Source organism: Castor canadensis, chromosome 2, assembly GCF_047511655.1.
Source record: "Castor canadensis chromosome 2, mCasCan1.hap1v2, whole genome shotgun sequence".
Taxonomy (NCBI): domain Eukaryota; kingdom Metazoa; phylum Chordata; class Mammalia; order Rodentia; family Castoridae; genus Castor; species Castor canadensis.
In genome coordinates this window covers 171,307,201-171,322,738 of record NC_133387.1, presented here as the reverse complement: position 1 = coordinate 171,322,738, position 15,538 = coordinate 171,307,201, and the positions used below count along the sequence as shown (strand labels likewise).

At 34.9% G+C, this 15,538-nt stretch overlaps 1 long non-coding RNA gene and 1 pseudogene across 14 annotated transcripts in view; both read left to right on the top strand.

The window, feature by feature from the left end:
* LOC109700083 (olfactory receptor 8G50-like) overlaps positions 1-15,538 on the top strand; it is a 290,591-nt pseudogene that overhangs the window by 240,867 nt on the left and 34,186 nt on the right.
* The window catches only part of LOC109702219 (uncharacterized), a 58,911-nt gene that overhangs the window by 17,459 nt on the left and 25,914 nt on the right, over positions 1-15,538 (top strand). For 3 of the 14 annotated variants that reach the window (XR_012445557.1, XR_012445558.1, XR_012445562.1), the window contains one exon: positions 3,674-3,744. The exons of 7 other annotated variants lie outside the window; for them this stretch is intronic. This is a non-coding gene — a long non-coding RNA (uncharacterized lncRNA). Of the gene's footprint in view, positions 1-2,389; positions 2,424-3,673; positions 3,745-15,538 lie in introns of all 14 variants that reach the window. 4 more of the 14 variants (XR_012445556.1, XR_012445559.1, XR_012445560.1 and 1 more) reach the window with 2 other exon arrangements.

Sequence of the window (15,538 nt, the reverse complement as noted above, 5' to 3'; positions counted from 1 at the left end):
CGGTGGAGCTTTCCACATGACAGCCGCAGTTGCAAGCTTTCCCCTCTCCAAGGTTGCAGGGTGGGTGCCACAGCTCCTGCCTTCTCTGTCCACCTTGTTTATTTACAGTTCACCTGAGGGATTGCCCCTACCCCACTCTCCGGAGCTGGGGCGCTCCACCCTCTTTGCTATGTGTCTTTTTTTTTTTCAGCTGCTTGTTTATTATTCAGTTTGGTTTTTGTTCCCCTTGGGTGGAGGTCGGTCTGTCCAGGGAGCTATGCTGATCTGGCCCAGGGTTGTCTTGGGAGTTCCACGTGCTGCTTAGCTCACCTGATGGTCTGCTTCTCCCAGGCAGGATAGGGGCTGGTGTCTGGCGCCACGGGAGCCCTCCTGGTTTTTCTGTTTAACGTAGAGTGGGGATGCTAGGCATGAGCTTGGGGTGTGGAGGTGTCGGAGTTTTGCCTCTTCTTGATGGTTTTTCCTGCAGGTGTATCTCCAGTTTCTCTCCAAGATTTTACTTTAGGGAGCACACTTTCTGCTTCCTCCCTCTAGTTGCCATCTTGGAATCCTCCAGAGTAATTCATTCTGTTGATGGTATCTTCATTCACCTGACTAGGAATTAATGCGTTGTCTTGACATTTCCTCTTTTCAGTTTCTTAGTGTATATTCTTTCCTCTTTCCTCATTATGATATCAGGACTTTTTTTCTGGTTACTGCTTTTTTATTCTTGAGCAATAGTTCTCAAAAAGTCAAAGTATTTTCATAACACATTTGATTTTTCACTGAGTTGACATTTGTGCTGTTGGTATAAAAGAGCAGTGCTTTGTGAAATTTCTGGCTGCTTTAGTATGTTTCAGTGCAGGGCCTCCCATGGTACCAGTAGTCATTGTATTCCTCACTACCATGCACTCACAGCAGAACAGCAAAACAACAATACACAGCAGTTTTACTTGAAATCTTTCTTGATGAAATATAAAATTTTAAATTTTTAATAAATGACCTCAAGTACATCTCTTCAATATTCTGTGCAACAAAAGACAAAGTATGCATGTAGCATTTGTACATATTGAAGTAGGTTGACTGACTCAAGGAAAAGTATTTGTGCAGTTTGAGTTTGAGCTGGACACATTGCTTTCAGTTTTTAATGGAAAACCATCTTTGCTTGAAAGAATGACAGGTTGTCATTCAGATTTAGGTAGGTGGTAGACACATCAACAAAACAACTTAAAGTAAAAACAACTGGTAATACTTGTGAATAGTAAAATTTGAGCTTAAGAAAAAAATAGAATTTTAGAAAATTTCTGTTTGCTTGCTAGTACTTAAAGACTTTTCTGATGAGATGGGTGGTGATACTAACAAATGTGAATTTTGATGTTATAATGAGATGATGTAATGTTTGGGAGATTTGCATAATTCAGTGAAGCAATATTTCCTTATTACCAATGAATGTTAAAAAGATCATACAGGTATAAAAAGCTCATTTAAAGTGCAAGGTGGACCAACTGCTTTTAATTTAGATGAAAAATTCATTGGTAAGTTTTCAGATTCCATGATGCAACTACCTTATGAAACTCACAATTGTTGAATTGACTGTAGTATCCATAATTACATGCAAAGGCCATGAAAGTACTCTTCCTTTTTCCAATTGCATGTCTGCAGTGAAGTCATGTTTTCAGCATAAATCTCAATTCTAACAACATCTCCACAGATTGAAAGCAGAAGCATTAATCTAGCTGTCTTCTAGGCCAGACATTGAAGAGATTTTTAAGACTATAAAACTGTGTGTGTCTCTCACTACAACTTTTTGTTTCAAATTATATGTTTTTCAAAGTATTTATCTGTATAGTCATATACCTTTAAAATGAATTCTTAAAAATTACCACTTTTGAATTCCAGCATGATCAGTAGCACAGCTATAACCCACATCAATCAAAAGCTCTTTAGAATCCTCAAGTTTTAAATGTGTGAAAGGGTCCTGAGACCATATGTATGAGAACTGTTTTAGAATGTGATTGAAAACAGTTGGCAAAATTGGAAGATGACAGGTCAGGTATGAAGAGAAAAACTACATTGTCTCTGAAAGCTGCTCTAGCAGCTAGTCTAGCTTTCTTACTTCTTTTCACTTTTTTATATTATTTTTTAAAACTCAGACCTTTTCTGTGTTTTTAATTTTTGAATGAAATAGAATCAGGGACTGTTACTGTGGCAAGTAACACTAGACTTTGTGCCAAGGACACATAGTAACATATTTACTAAATATTTTCTTCTTGAAACTCAGAGTTTTGTTCTTATAATCAGAATTGGGTTCTTAATTTTGCAAATATGAAGAGCAAATTAGAAATTTGAAGTTAAGTTTCACATATGTTCTGTCAAATACATATAACATTGAGTTTACATATTTTGTTGCAAGGTTCAAATGTGGATTTTTTGATTCATTCTAACAGGTAAGTATTGTGTACTTTTTGCCCATATATTAATCCTTGTCCTGAGGGAAGGCTCCTGCCAGATAAAGCCTTATGGCAAGAGAATTTTTCTAGCACTACAAATACAGTATAACCACTGTTAATTGAAAGTTTCTGTTGGGTTCAGTCCCTGGAGCTGCAGAAAAGAGTTTAAAATGATTCACACAGTCAGTAGTACTAGATTTGAGATTTGAAGTCCCCTATAAATTTGGCTGGTAAAGCAGTGAGGGCAACCCAAGTTTAGGGAATGACCTGTGTAGAGGCATTAGGCCTTAGAACTTACTGCCTATTCTGCAAATGACAAAGATCATTTCTGTACTTTCCAAGGCAATGAAATAAAAGAGGACAGGTAGATAGGGGTTGGATCATTGAAGGACTTTCCATGTCATGCAAACATGTTTTGATTTTTTTCTGGCACACTGTCCAGCACCTTTAAGTAACTGTGAAGAGGGGATTAGCAGGCTTACTTAGTACTTTAGAAGTCACCATTCTGATAGCGGTATAGAAGGACCTTTAGTAGGAGGTGAGGTTCACAGGCAAGAGGACTGTGCAGAGACTGCTCCAAAAATTTGGATTTGTGATGCCTAGTAGACAGATAAATATAAAGATTGTGAAGTTGGGTGATAAAAGTGTTGTTTAATGACAAAATGTACTGAGGCAGTACCAAATAAAGAAAGGATGAGGTTTTAAAGGAATTACCAAATTACTTGAGTGTACAGTCCAATGTACGTTTTGTGCTCCTCTTACATTATTTTATACTTAAATGAGTTATATCATGGAGAGGAGGTCATCTGTCAACATTCTACCTATTCATTTCATTTATTCCTATGACTGTGCCACACATTTATTGAAACCATTTCCTGAAAGTTTTGTGTTGTCATTAGTACATTTCCAGTGTTTTGGTAACATTGATGTTAAAGTGGAACTTTGTATTGTAAAGTCATAAATATTATAAAGGACATTGAGAAGAGATATTTTACCCAGTTTCTATGTAGTTGCACCTGGCACATTATTTTCTAGATTATAGAATGTTATTTTTTACTGCAGAATGTTAGTCTAGACTAAAGAATATTTGTGAACCTGTGCTTGTATTGAAATAATAGGTCACTGTAGGGTAAGTTAACATTGAGTTGAATGAAAATTTGCTGTCAGAAAGAATCCTTATTTTCTTTTCTGTCCTCTGTCTACTAACTTGAATTTTATCCCTTTCTCACTAAAATGCTTCCACTGAGGACACAAGTGTAGAAAACAAACAAAAAAAAAAACTTTTAAGAAACTTTTAAAGGTCTTGATCACGCAAAAGGTAGGTAAAAGTAATTTTTATGTCATGTGTTTTTAATTCACATTGCCAGTTAATTTCCGTGTTGGAAGGTAAAATAAACTGCAATTTAACTTCAAAAGTAAGTTTTAAGTTGGATATGCATAGTAGTCTAAAATAAATCTTAAAAAGATGCAAGAATAATTGTAATTTCTAATTAAGAGTGCCACAGCTCTCCTTTGGTCTTTAGTTAAGAGGTATGTGAGAGTTTTAACCCTTGAGCTTGTATTTTCCTGTTTGTTTTTAAGATCTGCCCAAAAAAGCCAAAAAGGATATGTTTTTGGAAAAATTGGCAACTCAATAAAATATGTACAATAAAAATTACAGACATTCACATTAAATGTGGAGATGACATAAGTAAGTTGAGATTTTTGGTTTAAGTTAGTAATTAAATACACATTTTATGATGTTCTTGACTTGGCTGTATATGGATTACCTACACCCAGTTTAAATCCAAGGTTGATTTTTTTTTTTTTTTTTTTTGATGAGTACATCACATACCTAGTTTCCTGTGTTAGGCCTCTATATACATAAATGTAGCACAAAATCACCACATGGATTGTTCTCCATTACCTTTTTGAATTTTGCCTTATGTGTTAAGATGTAACTTTGTAACTTTAAGGAACTAGTTCCCTTTTATATTGACAAAAGTGGGACTCTTAAGATTCTGGTCACTTGGGTGTAGTCCATGGAGTTGGAATGAATCACCCAAAAGTACTCACGAGGTATTTAGAAATGAAACTTCACTTACAACCACAAGTTTAACATAAGTTGAGTGTTTAAATTGTTTGGTTAATGTTATATCTAGATTAATACATGTTGTTTAAAACTTTGAAGCACATGTAAGAAAACTTGAATTTTATCATTTACTCAGGAAATTGGAAATGTTGTTCTACCTCTTCTACAAATGAATTTGCATTCTTTTTTATTTTCATTTTCCTAAAGTTTAACTTGAATTTAAGCCATACCAACATACAGATTTTTCCTTTCCTAAATTCTGTATGTAATTTAATTTTTGGTAGCACATACTTAGTTTTAAAAAAAATTTTATGCGGACTTTATCTTTTGGGTTTATGGAGTTTCTAATGTGAATTTTTACTAGCAAATAAATGTCATAAAAAATCTAATTTATAAATGCCCACATTTATAACAAACTCAGAAAAATAAAGTATATTCAACATATGGGTTTGAAAAAATTGTTTAAACTATATGGAGAAATGGGAACACACACCATAGGTGGGAATGTAAGTTAATATAGCTGTTTTAGAAAACTGTGGAGGTGCTCTAAACAACTGGAAATAACATTACCATAAGTTCCAGCAATCCCACTTCTAGGTAAATAGCCAAAGAGATCCAAATCAGTATTTTGAAATACATTGCATGCAGTCATGTATTCATTGCAGCACTATTCAGAGTTGCCAAGATATGGAAACAGTTGAAGTGTCTATCAACAGATAAATGGATAGTGAAAATGTATATATACACAATTAAATTAAATTCAGTGATAGAGTGGTACCTACCTTTTAATGCTTTTGTGATGATTAAATGAGTTAGTCTGAGTGAAGTCCTTGACAGCACTGTGTGGCTCAATTATTTCCCACTTCAACTACTAGAGTGGATGTTGTTATTAATGGCAGTAACAGGAAACCTTGCATCTATTTTGTGTGCAAATCATGATTTTCTTCCATCTTTGCAATTACAGTCTAACATTTAAAGCTAAAGTACTCTTCCACGTCTGATCAAAATTTTATCTATACTTCCACCTTCCTTTTTCCTTCTTTCCATCAATTTCCCTCTCTGATCTTCAAACCCTTTTCTCTTTCTCTCTCCTCTTTCCCCCCTTCCTCTCTCCTCTTTCCCCCCTTCCCTCCTTCCATTCTTCCCTCTCACCTCCTCCTTATAAACATTTAAACACTTTTTTTTTTTTGCAATACTGGGGTTTGAACTCAGTGCCTCACTCTTGCTAGGCAAGCGCTCTACCTCTTGAGCCACTCTGCCAGCTCCTTAACCACATTCTGTCTCTCCTTTACAACAAACTTAAAAAGGCTCTTCTTTCCTGTCCCACACCCGACTCAGACTCCATTACTGCTGCCTTTCTCCTTTCCAACCAGAGCTTCTCTTTTCTTTCTTCCCATGCTGCCCTCCTTTCTCCACCTCCCATCCACTGTATTCTGACCTGTTCTCCCACTGAAACGTCTCCACTAGTTCATTAGTAATGACCTTGGTGTTAAGTAAATTTAGTATTTGACTTGCTGACATCGTCAAGCTCTGATTTCCTTGCTATCCTGGTTTTCATTCAGCTTTATGGTCACTGTTTTTGAGACCTTGTACCTTCTTCCATAGAGTACATGCTGGCTTTTTGTTTTTAGTCATACCCAGTTCCTTCCATAGTTCAGACGCATAGTAGCCCAATGATTATTTTCAGAATGAAGGAACTCAGTTTTCCATTGTGCCTTTGTTTATGCCATATAAATATGTAAAGAAAGAAGTAGCTGACATTAGCTAGATATCTCTTGTTTCTTAATTGTTTTCTTACTGTTGTATGACATTTAGAGCATATTTCAGTTATTCTCCTTTTCCTTTTAGACTACAGATGAGCACCGGACTTCCCACATATTAAATGAAGCCAAAAAAATTATATACACGGTATTACATTATTATTAGAGTAAAAATTCTGTTACTTTCCTAGTGCAAACACTTAATGTATTTTCTTGAAGAAGTGATGGAGCAGAATGTGCCATTGGTGTGAGTTAAAAGTCTAGAGTTCTGTATTTTTTAAAAAGCAAGTTGCTGTATATAAAGTTTTCAAATTACTTTTGTGTAGATCAATTTTTACACTTGTATAGGTAGTAGGTAGGTATCATTACTCTTTCCTGTACCAACTTTAGAGTTTGTGGTCTGATATTAAGATCCTTGATCCATTTTGAGTTAATATTGGTATAGGGTGATATACATGGATCTAGTTTCAGTTTTTTGCAGACTGCTAACCAGTTTTCCTGGCAGTTTTTGTTGAAGAAGCTGTCTTTTCTCCATCGTATATTTTTAGCACCTTTGTCAAAGATAAGTTGGTTATAGTAGTGTGGCTTCATATCCGGGTCCTCGATTCTGTTCCACTGGTCTTCATGTCTGTTTTTGTGCCAGTACCATGCTGTTTTTGTGCCAGTACCATGCTGATTTTATTGCTATTGCTTTGTAATATAGTTTGAAGTCGGGTATTGTGATACCTCCAGCATTGTTCTTTTTACTGAGTATTGCCTTGGCTATTCATGGCCTCTTGTGTTTCCAAAAAACCCTTGTTATCTACTTGGAGATAACATGTCTGTCTTAGCCAGCAAAACATTTACTGGGTCTGTTAATCGTTAAATTCTTAATACGTATTTGATAGTTAAATGAATGAATCTCTTGGAAATTATGTTCCTGAAAGCACAATTTAGCAAATGCTGAACTTAATAATAACATCTTGTGAATGTATTTTTCTTCATTTTTGCATTATTTTCTTTCCTTTGAAGGTTCAGAATGGCAGTTGGGTACGAATCTTTTAATGTTGATGCATAGTGTCAGTGGGTTTGTTGCTTGACTGCTTTCCCCTTGTAGCTGATAAGTCTTGACAGTCTTACTGCCTACTGGAATGTAAACTGCTGCGTGTCTTCCTGGGGATCAAGGAAGCAGATCTTGGTAATTTCAGTTTGTACCTGGAGAAGTTAACTACATTCCCTAAATGGGCTTGATAAGAGAAGTCCTTGACAAGGATAGGTTTTCATACATTTGCTAACTTACACAGCAGTAAATCAGAAGTGTGAAAAGCATTTTTTGAAATCTGTTATTTGATTTTGGAGATCATTATGAAATCATTCTCTAGTGACATGAGAATCTGTTAAAATTTCACTTACAGTCTTTCATACGCACTTTGATGGTGTTATTAAATTGGGTTATTTCATAGGAGAATGATTAAGAGTATTTACTACAAAGCAAGATGCTACCTTTCAGATCTAAAGCACGTATTTTTGTCAAGTATTTTAAGTATTCGTGACAATGATTTTCTGAATAGTAGAGGATTAAGTCAACCCTTCAACATGCTGAGCCAGTCTTAGTCATGTTTCTCATGTGTGACTGAATATGTGTACATTTTCTTTTTCATTCTCATATAATTCAAAAGTAATTTTTTTGTTTAGACCCAATTGAAAAGTGAAATTCAAACCATCAGTACAGTAAGTTCTAGTGAAAGTTGATTTCATGTTATAAGAAGAAACATGTAAATATTTTAACATAGTTATTCTAGTAAGGTTACTTAAACAAACAGAACACAATAATTTTGTACCTTAGCTTTACGGTAAGCATATTTGGGTTATAACTAATTACTTAGGAGTAGATCATAAACATATACCACTAGGGAATAAGAGAGAAGGGCAGTGTAGCTATGGTTCTTTCCAACAGCCAACCTCCTTTGACATCCATGTTTTCTTCACATCTTGTTACTGTATTTTTTGTTTTAGTGCTTAGATTTTCTTCCTTTTTCCCTTGCATTCTTACGAAATCTCTGAGATCGTGGTATTCAGGTTACTCCTAGCATGTCACTATTGCAGTGTGAAGATAAACTACCCACTATAGACATTTCTAAGTGAAATTTTCTACTTTATAAAGTGATGGATATTTTAATTTAACATTTTTATTAGCATATATTAGTTGTATATGGGGGGGTTTCATTATGACATTTCCGTACATGCTTATAATGTACCTTGGTTAGGTTCACCCCCACTATCACTCTCCTTTATCCTCCTCCCTACTTAAAACAATTTCACAGGTTTCATTGTTCTCTTTTCATGTATTTACATCAGGCCATATTCACCTTCCTTTATTCTTTCCATTCCCACCCCCCCTCCACTAATACCCACTCCTTAGCAGGACCTGTTTTATAATCCTATCCTTCATTTTTAAGTGTATTTTCATTGTTCAGAGGGATTTCACCATGATATTTCACCTGTGAATATACTGCACTTCAATCAGATAACCCCTTTTATTACTCTCCCTTACTTCTTCCCTCCTACCCGCTGTTATTCAACAGCTTTCAGCGTGTTTCAGTATGCCTTCTTCCTACAGACAGATGCAAAGTATTTTAGTATTGTTCATTCTTATCATTCTCTTTTCCTCTCCCTCTTTACCCTAGTCCCCGCAAACAGCCTCATCATTATAAACATGTTTTCTCTAATGTATTTAATGTATATATGACCATGTTTGTATATATGTTTATCTTTTGGATCTTCTACATATGGGAGAAAACATGGGATCTTTGTCTCTCTGAACTTGGTTTACTTCACTTAACATGATGATCTCTAGGTCTGTCCTTTTCCTGCAAATGGTATAATTTCATGCTTCATGGCTGAACAATATTCCAGTGTGTATGTGTGTGTATACCACATTTTCTTTATTGATCAGTTGTAGGGCATCTGAACTGTTTCCATAGGTTAGCTATTGTGAATACTGCTGCAGTCAACGTGGGTTTACAAGTTTCTCTATTGTAGAACTTTTCTATTTTATGGCACCCTCTTCTTTATTTAAAAAATAGATCTTAACAAAGCTATCTGCTCATTTATTTGTTTTTTCCATTTCACTTTCCTTCTAAAGGAGCTATCAGTTGTTATTTGTGTCCCCCTTTATAACTGTCCTTAGCTTTCATACCATGCCCTTCCTTTTCCCATGATGCTCTGGCTCACTGTAGTTTTCTTCCTGTTATAGTAGCTATTTGCCACTGGATAGTGGTATTTTCTCTTAGGGTCACAGAGTCCTCTGTAATGATGACTGATTTTAAAGTGCTCTCAGTTTGTGAAGGAACTAATTCAGAAAACCCTATCCCTTTATTCTTAGGCATTTATAAATAACCCCTAAGTCAGTTACAATTTTTGTACAATCTTACGCAAATTTTAATTATCATAAGGTTTCTATTCACAGTTAATGTTTATCGTCTTACTTTACACTATCATCTTCCCTAATATGTGTTTTCTATATTACTGCTCAATCTCAAGAATATTTTCTTTAATTGACTCTAAGGTTATATATCTATTATCAGTTTAAATACCAAGGTATTGAGTAATTTTGTCCTGGGATAGTTTTATTTAGAATTCTATTCCTAAATTGCCAGTGATTAAGTAAGACAGACATTAATAAGATTTCATTTCCTTCCTTGTATTAGTATACTTAATAAACAATGAAATCATTAAATGTCTTCTAGCAAGAAAGAGAAATATAATTTTATATTAAGATTATCTGTCTTTACAGTTCTTGCCTAGAAGCATAGGACTCCAATTTCTTCTTTGAACATTCTGCATTAATAGATGAGTTTGATAATTGTTAATATGTAGATACTAGATATTTAAATATTTTGGGGGAGTGATTTTGTTACCTGTACTTTAGATCATTATTTTTACTTTCAGAGTAACAGTGTTGTTGTAATTACTTAGTTTTTTCATATATAAAATCATTAAACATATATAAAATCTTCCCATGTGATGTAAGTTTTCCAGCCAGTGTCTGCCTATGCAAAACTCTGCATAGATTCATATGCAGAAAGAGGGCTCAGTATGCCAAAACTGGATTGGAACATAGGAGTACAATGTACTGCCATTAAACTGACCAAGCCTCAGGTCAGATTCAGTTGGGCATTTCTAGCTTTGATCAGGCTTGACTCTTGACTGTTTTTACTTATTGTCATTATTCTTTCCCTTATGGTTTGCCTGGTTGTTCTTTTGGTTCATTATGTTGAGATTTGACGCTTCAAAAACTATTGTTTTAAAGAAAGGAATTTTAGATTTAGGAAATAGTTACTTAGTTATTTACTTAGTCTAATCTTGTCATGAATGAAGGGAACTTGTATCAAACTATAGTGAATAACATTATTTCCATTTAATTCACAATTATCAGTGGAAGATTTAGTGTGTTTTTCCCTTCTCAGGTTGTTTAATAGCTCACACTATTATGTTAAGCATCGTTTATTTACTTTTTAGAACAGCTCTTTTGTCAGCTTTTTTACCACATTTGTTTCTGAAGTGTGCTTATGTGCACAGAGAGTTTCAGTAGCAGACCTGGAGAACTGAACTGAAAGAAGGGTAGGAGATTTAGATAAGGGAGTTTTTAGTCCAGTGCTTTCTAGTAAAATAATACAAATTGTTTTGTAATTTTCAATTTTGTAGTAACTAAATTAGGAAACTAAAAATGAAAAGGTAAAATTAATAATTTTAAGTGTATACTGATAGTCTAAGGGAGGGGGGTTGTCTTGGCATTTCAGATGTGTTTATATGGTGCTTTAATCAGATTAACCCTGCCTTTACTTACAACTTCTCTATCCCCATGCTCCCCTATTGTTCAGCAGCTTACAGTGTATTATGTTGTATTATATTCCTATATAGGTGAGTTGTTTCATTATTTTTCATTCTGTAGAATTTTCTTTTCCTCTTCCACCTCCTGTAGTACCCACAGACAGACCCACTAATACAATTTTGTTCTCACTATATTGTGTGCATGTATATGTGTGTGTATATATACACATATATATGATCAAATATGTATTTATGTGTCCATTTAACTTGTAAGTGTAGCTTCTACATATGAGGGAAATGTGACCTTTCAGTTTTTAAGCCTGACTTACTTCATTTAACACAACATAATTTCATCTTCCTTTGTGGCTGAATAAAAGTACATTTTATATATATATATATATATATATATACCACATTTTCTTAATCCATTCTTCAGTTGTGGAGCAGGTGGGCTGTTTCCAAAGCTTGGATATTGTGAATAGTGCTACAATAAACATGGATGTGCAGGTGATTATGGTATCCTGGAACACATTTCATCGGGTATATGTCCAGGATACATGTCTGGGATCGTATGGTAGTTCTATTTCTAGTTTCTTGAGGGACCTCCACACTCCTCTCTGTAGTGATTACACTAATTGACATTCCCACCAATACTATTGAAGTGTCCCTTTTTCCCCATATCCTCACCATCATTTCTTGTTATTTGTGTTATTGATGATAGCCATATTGACTGGAGTGAGGTAGAATCTCAATGTACTTTTGATTTGTATTTCTTTTATGGCCAAGGTTGTTGAGCATTTCTTCATATATTTACTGGCCATTTTTATTTCTTTTGAGAATTGTCTGTTCAGTTCATTTTCCCATTTACTCAGTGGGTTGTTGAGTCTTTGAGAAATTAGTTTTTTGAGCTCCCTGTATATTCTGGTTATTCATCCCCTGCCAGATGTACATCTAATAAAGATTTTCTCCCATTCTTTAGGCTGTCTCTTCAGTCTAGTGACTGTTTTCTTTGCTGTACAGAAGCTTTTTAGTTTCATTTGTCAGTCCTTTCTCTCAATGCTGAAGTGTTATAATTCTATTCATGAAGTTATTACTTAGCCTGTGTGGTCCAGTGTGATCCCTATTTTTTCCTGGAGTAATTTTCCCATTCCAGATCTTAAGATCTTTGATCCACTTTGAATTGATACTAGTGCAAGGTGAGAGACTGGGATCTATTTTCAGTCTTCTGCAGGTGGATATCCAGTTTTCCCAGCACCATTTGTTGAAGAAGCTGTCTTTTCTCCAACAAAGATTTTGGGCTCCTTTGTTGAAAATGAGACAGCTGTAGTTGTGTGGGTTTGTGTCAGGATCTTCTATTCTATTCCACTGGTCTTTATGTCTGTTTTTGTGCCAGTACCATGCTCTGCAGTATAGTTTGAAGTCAGGTATTGTGATACCTCTAGCATTGTTGCTCTTTTGGGCAGGATTGCTTTGGGTGTTCAAGGTCTTCAGTGCTTCCGTATAACTTTAAGGTTGACTTTTCTATCTTGTTGAAGAATGTCATTGGAATTTTGATAGGGATTGCACTGAACATAGATTGCTTTTGATAATATAGCCATTTTCACAATATTGATTTTGCTCATCCATAAGCATGAGCCGACCTTCCATCTTCTAATGTCTTCATTAATTTCTTTCTTTAGTGATTTATAATTTTCATTGTATTGGTCAGTTCACCTCCTTTGTTAAATTTATTCCTAGGTATTTAAATTTTTTGAAGCTATTGTGAGTGGCATTGTTTTCCTGTTTTCTTTCTCAGACTTTTCATTATTTGTGTACAGAAATGCTGCTGATTTTTGTGTAGTGCTATTGTGTGAGTGTGTTTGTGAGATGTTTTTTGGTTGAGTTTTTAGGGTCTTTCAGGTATAAGATCATATTATTTGCAAATAGGGACAACTTGGCTTCTTCCTTCACTATTTGAATCCCTTGTATTTCTTCTTTCTTATTGCTCTGGCTAGGAATTCCAGTACTATGTTGTATAAGAGTGGAGAGTGGACACCCTTTACCTTATTCCTGATTTAAGGAGAAATGATTTCAGTTTTTTCCCACTTAGTATGATCTTGGCTACAGGTTTGTCATATATAGTCTTTATAATGTTGAGGACTATGCTTTGTATTCCTAGTTTCTTCCTAGCTTTTATCATGAAAAAATGTTGAATTTTGTCAGAGGCTTTTTCTGCATCTGTTGATATGATACATGTTTTTGTCCTTGATTCTGTTTGTGTGTTGTATCGTATATGTTATACCATCCTTGCATCCTTGTAATTAAACCTATTTGATCATGGTGTATGATCTTTTTAATGTGTTTTTGGATTCTTTTAGGGAAGTATTTGATGATTTTCGCATTTATGCTTATTAGGGGTATTGGCCTATAATGGTATTAGGGTAATAACTGGCTTGTTAGAATGAGTTTGGGTAATATTTTTTCTTTTGTACTTAATGGAATAATTTGTGGAGCATTGATCTTAGTTCTTCTTTAAAGGTCTAGTAGGGTTCAGCAATGAATTCATTAGGGCCTGGCTTTTTATTGCGGGGGGGGGGACGGGGAAGGGGGACAGAAGGTTCTTTTTCACTGTCTGAGTCTCATTGCTTGTTTCAGATCTGTTTAAATTTTTAATGACTGTTTGGTTCAATTTTGATTAATCATGTGTCAAGAAGTTTATCTGTTTCTTCTTCAATTTCCAGTTTGCTGGAGTATAGGTTTCTAAAGTTTTCCCATATGATCTTCTGAATTTTGTTTCTGTCTGTTGTAATATCCGCTTTTCATCTCTGATTTTATTAGTTTGGGTCTTTTTTTTTCTTTTAGTTAATTTGGTTAGAGGTTTGTTGATCTTATTGTTTCAAAGAAGCACCTTTTTCTGTAGTTGATTCATTGTAGTGTTTTTTTTTTGTCTTGAATTCATTGATTTCTGCCCTGACTTCATAATCTGTTTCTGTCCATTACTTTTTGGGTGGACTTGCCCTCATTTGTCTAGGAGTTTGAGATGCATGTTCAGGTTATTTGTCTGAGCTCACTCTACTACTCTGGTGTGACACTCATGGCCATAAACTTCCCTCTTTAGGTTGCCTTTGCTGTGCCCCACAGGTTCAGCTAAGTTGTGTCCTCATTTTCATTTGAATCTAGTCATTTCTTAATTTCTTTCCTAATTTCTTCAGTGACCATTGATCATTCATTCCAGTGTGTTGTTCATTCTCCATGAATTTGAATGGCTTTTGTGGTTTTCCTTGCTATCAATTTCCAACTTTATTCTATTATGGTCTGTTAGAATACAGGGGATTATTTCAAGTTTTTGGTGTGTTTTGGTTTGCTTTATGATCTAGAATGGAGAAAGTTCCGTGGGCTGCTGACAAAAATGTATAATCTTCTGCCTTAGGATGAAGTACTCAATAAATATCTGTTAAGTCCATTTTGTCCATGGTATTGTTTAGTTCTAGGTATAGTTGTTTGCTTTTTGCCTGAATGTTCTGTCTGTTGAGAGAGTGGGGTGTTGAGATCTCCCACTGTTACTCTAATTTAATTGATCTTTTCTAGAAACAGGCATTGTTTTGTGCCTCATTTGCAGATAAAATAGTAAGATGTACACTTCTTTCACTTTTTAACATATGTGAAAATAGGATACATAGTATTGAGTATTGGTAAATGTGACAGTTCAGTAGGCAACACTTCCTTTATAATGGAATCTAAAATTTGTTATAATTTATAATTGACAGTGTCTTAAGTTTGATCAAAAATAGCATATTTTTGTTACCAGACACTATTGTTCAGGAATTTGGAATCTCTGTAGACTTAAAAATAAAGTAATTCTGATCTTTATTCATGTATGCAATGTGATAACATAATTTTGTGTTTGCTTTACAGTATTTAAGTATGATAAATACTTTTGGAGTCAGTGGATGACTGACTCATCCACTGGTCAGAAATGCTCCTTATAGGAAATATAAATCTTGTTCACCACTTCATACCAATAGTCAACAATGGCAAGTTAGAGATTCGGGGGTTTTTTGCTCAGACTGGGTTTGAACTCAGGCCTTCATTCTTCCAAAGCAGGCACTTTACAGCTTGAGCTACACCTCCTGTCATTTTGCTCTGGTTGTGTTATGGTCTCTCAAACTATTTGGATGGGCTGGATTTCAACCTTGATTGTTCCAATGCTGGCCTCCCAAATAGCTAAGAATATAAGGTGTGAGCCACTGGCACCCAGCAGAAGTTTGTTGTTGTTTTAATGAGAAACATGATCATTATAGTTAGGGACTCAGAATTAAGAAACCTGTAAAGCCATGCAGTATGGTCACTTTAAAGAAAAACAAAGGTAAGAAAGAAATGTGCATGTCCATGTCACTGTTTTTCATAAATGCATCCTCTCACATTATGCTTCTGGATTCCCAAATTTTAGCATCCCGTACTTCAACCATTAAAAAAAAAGTCTCATTAGT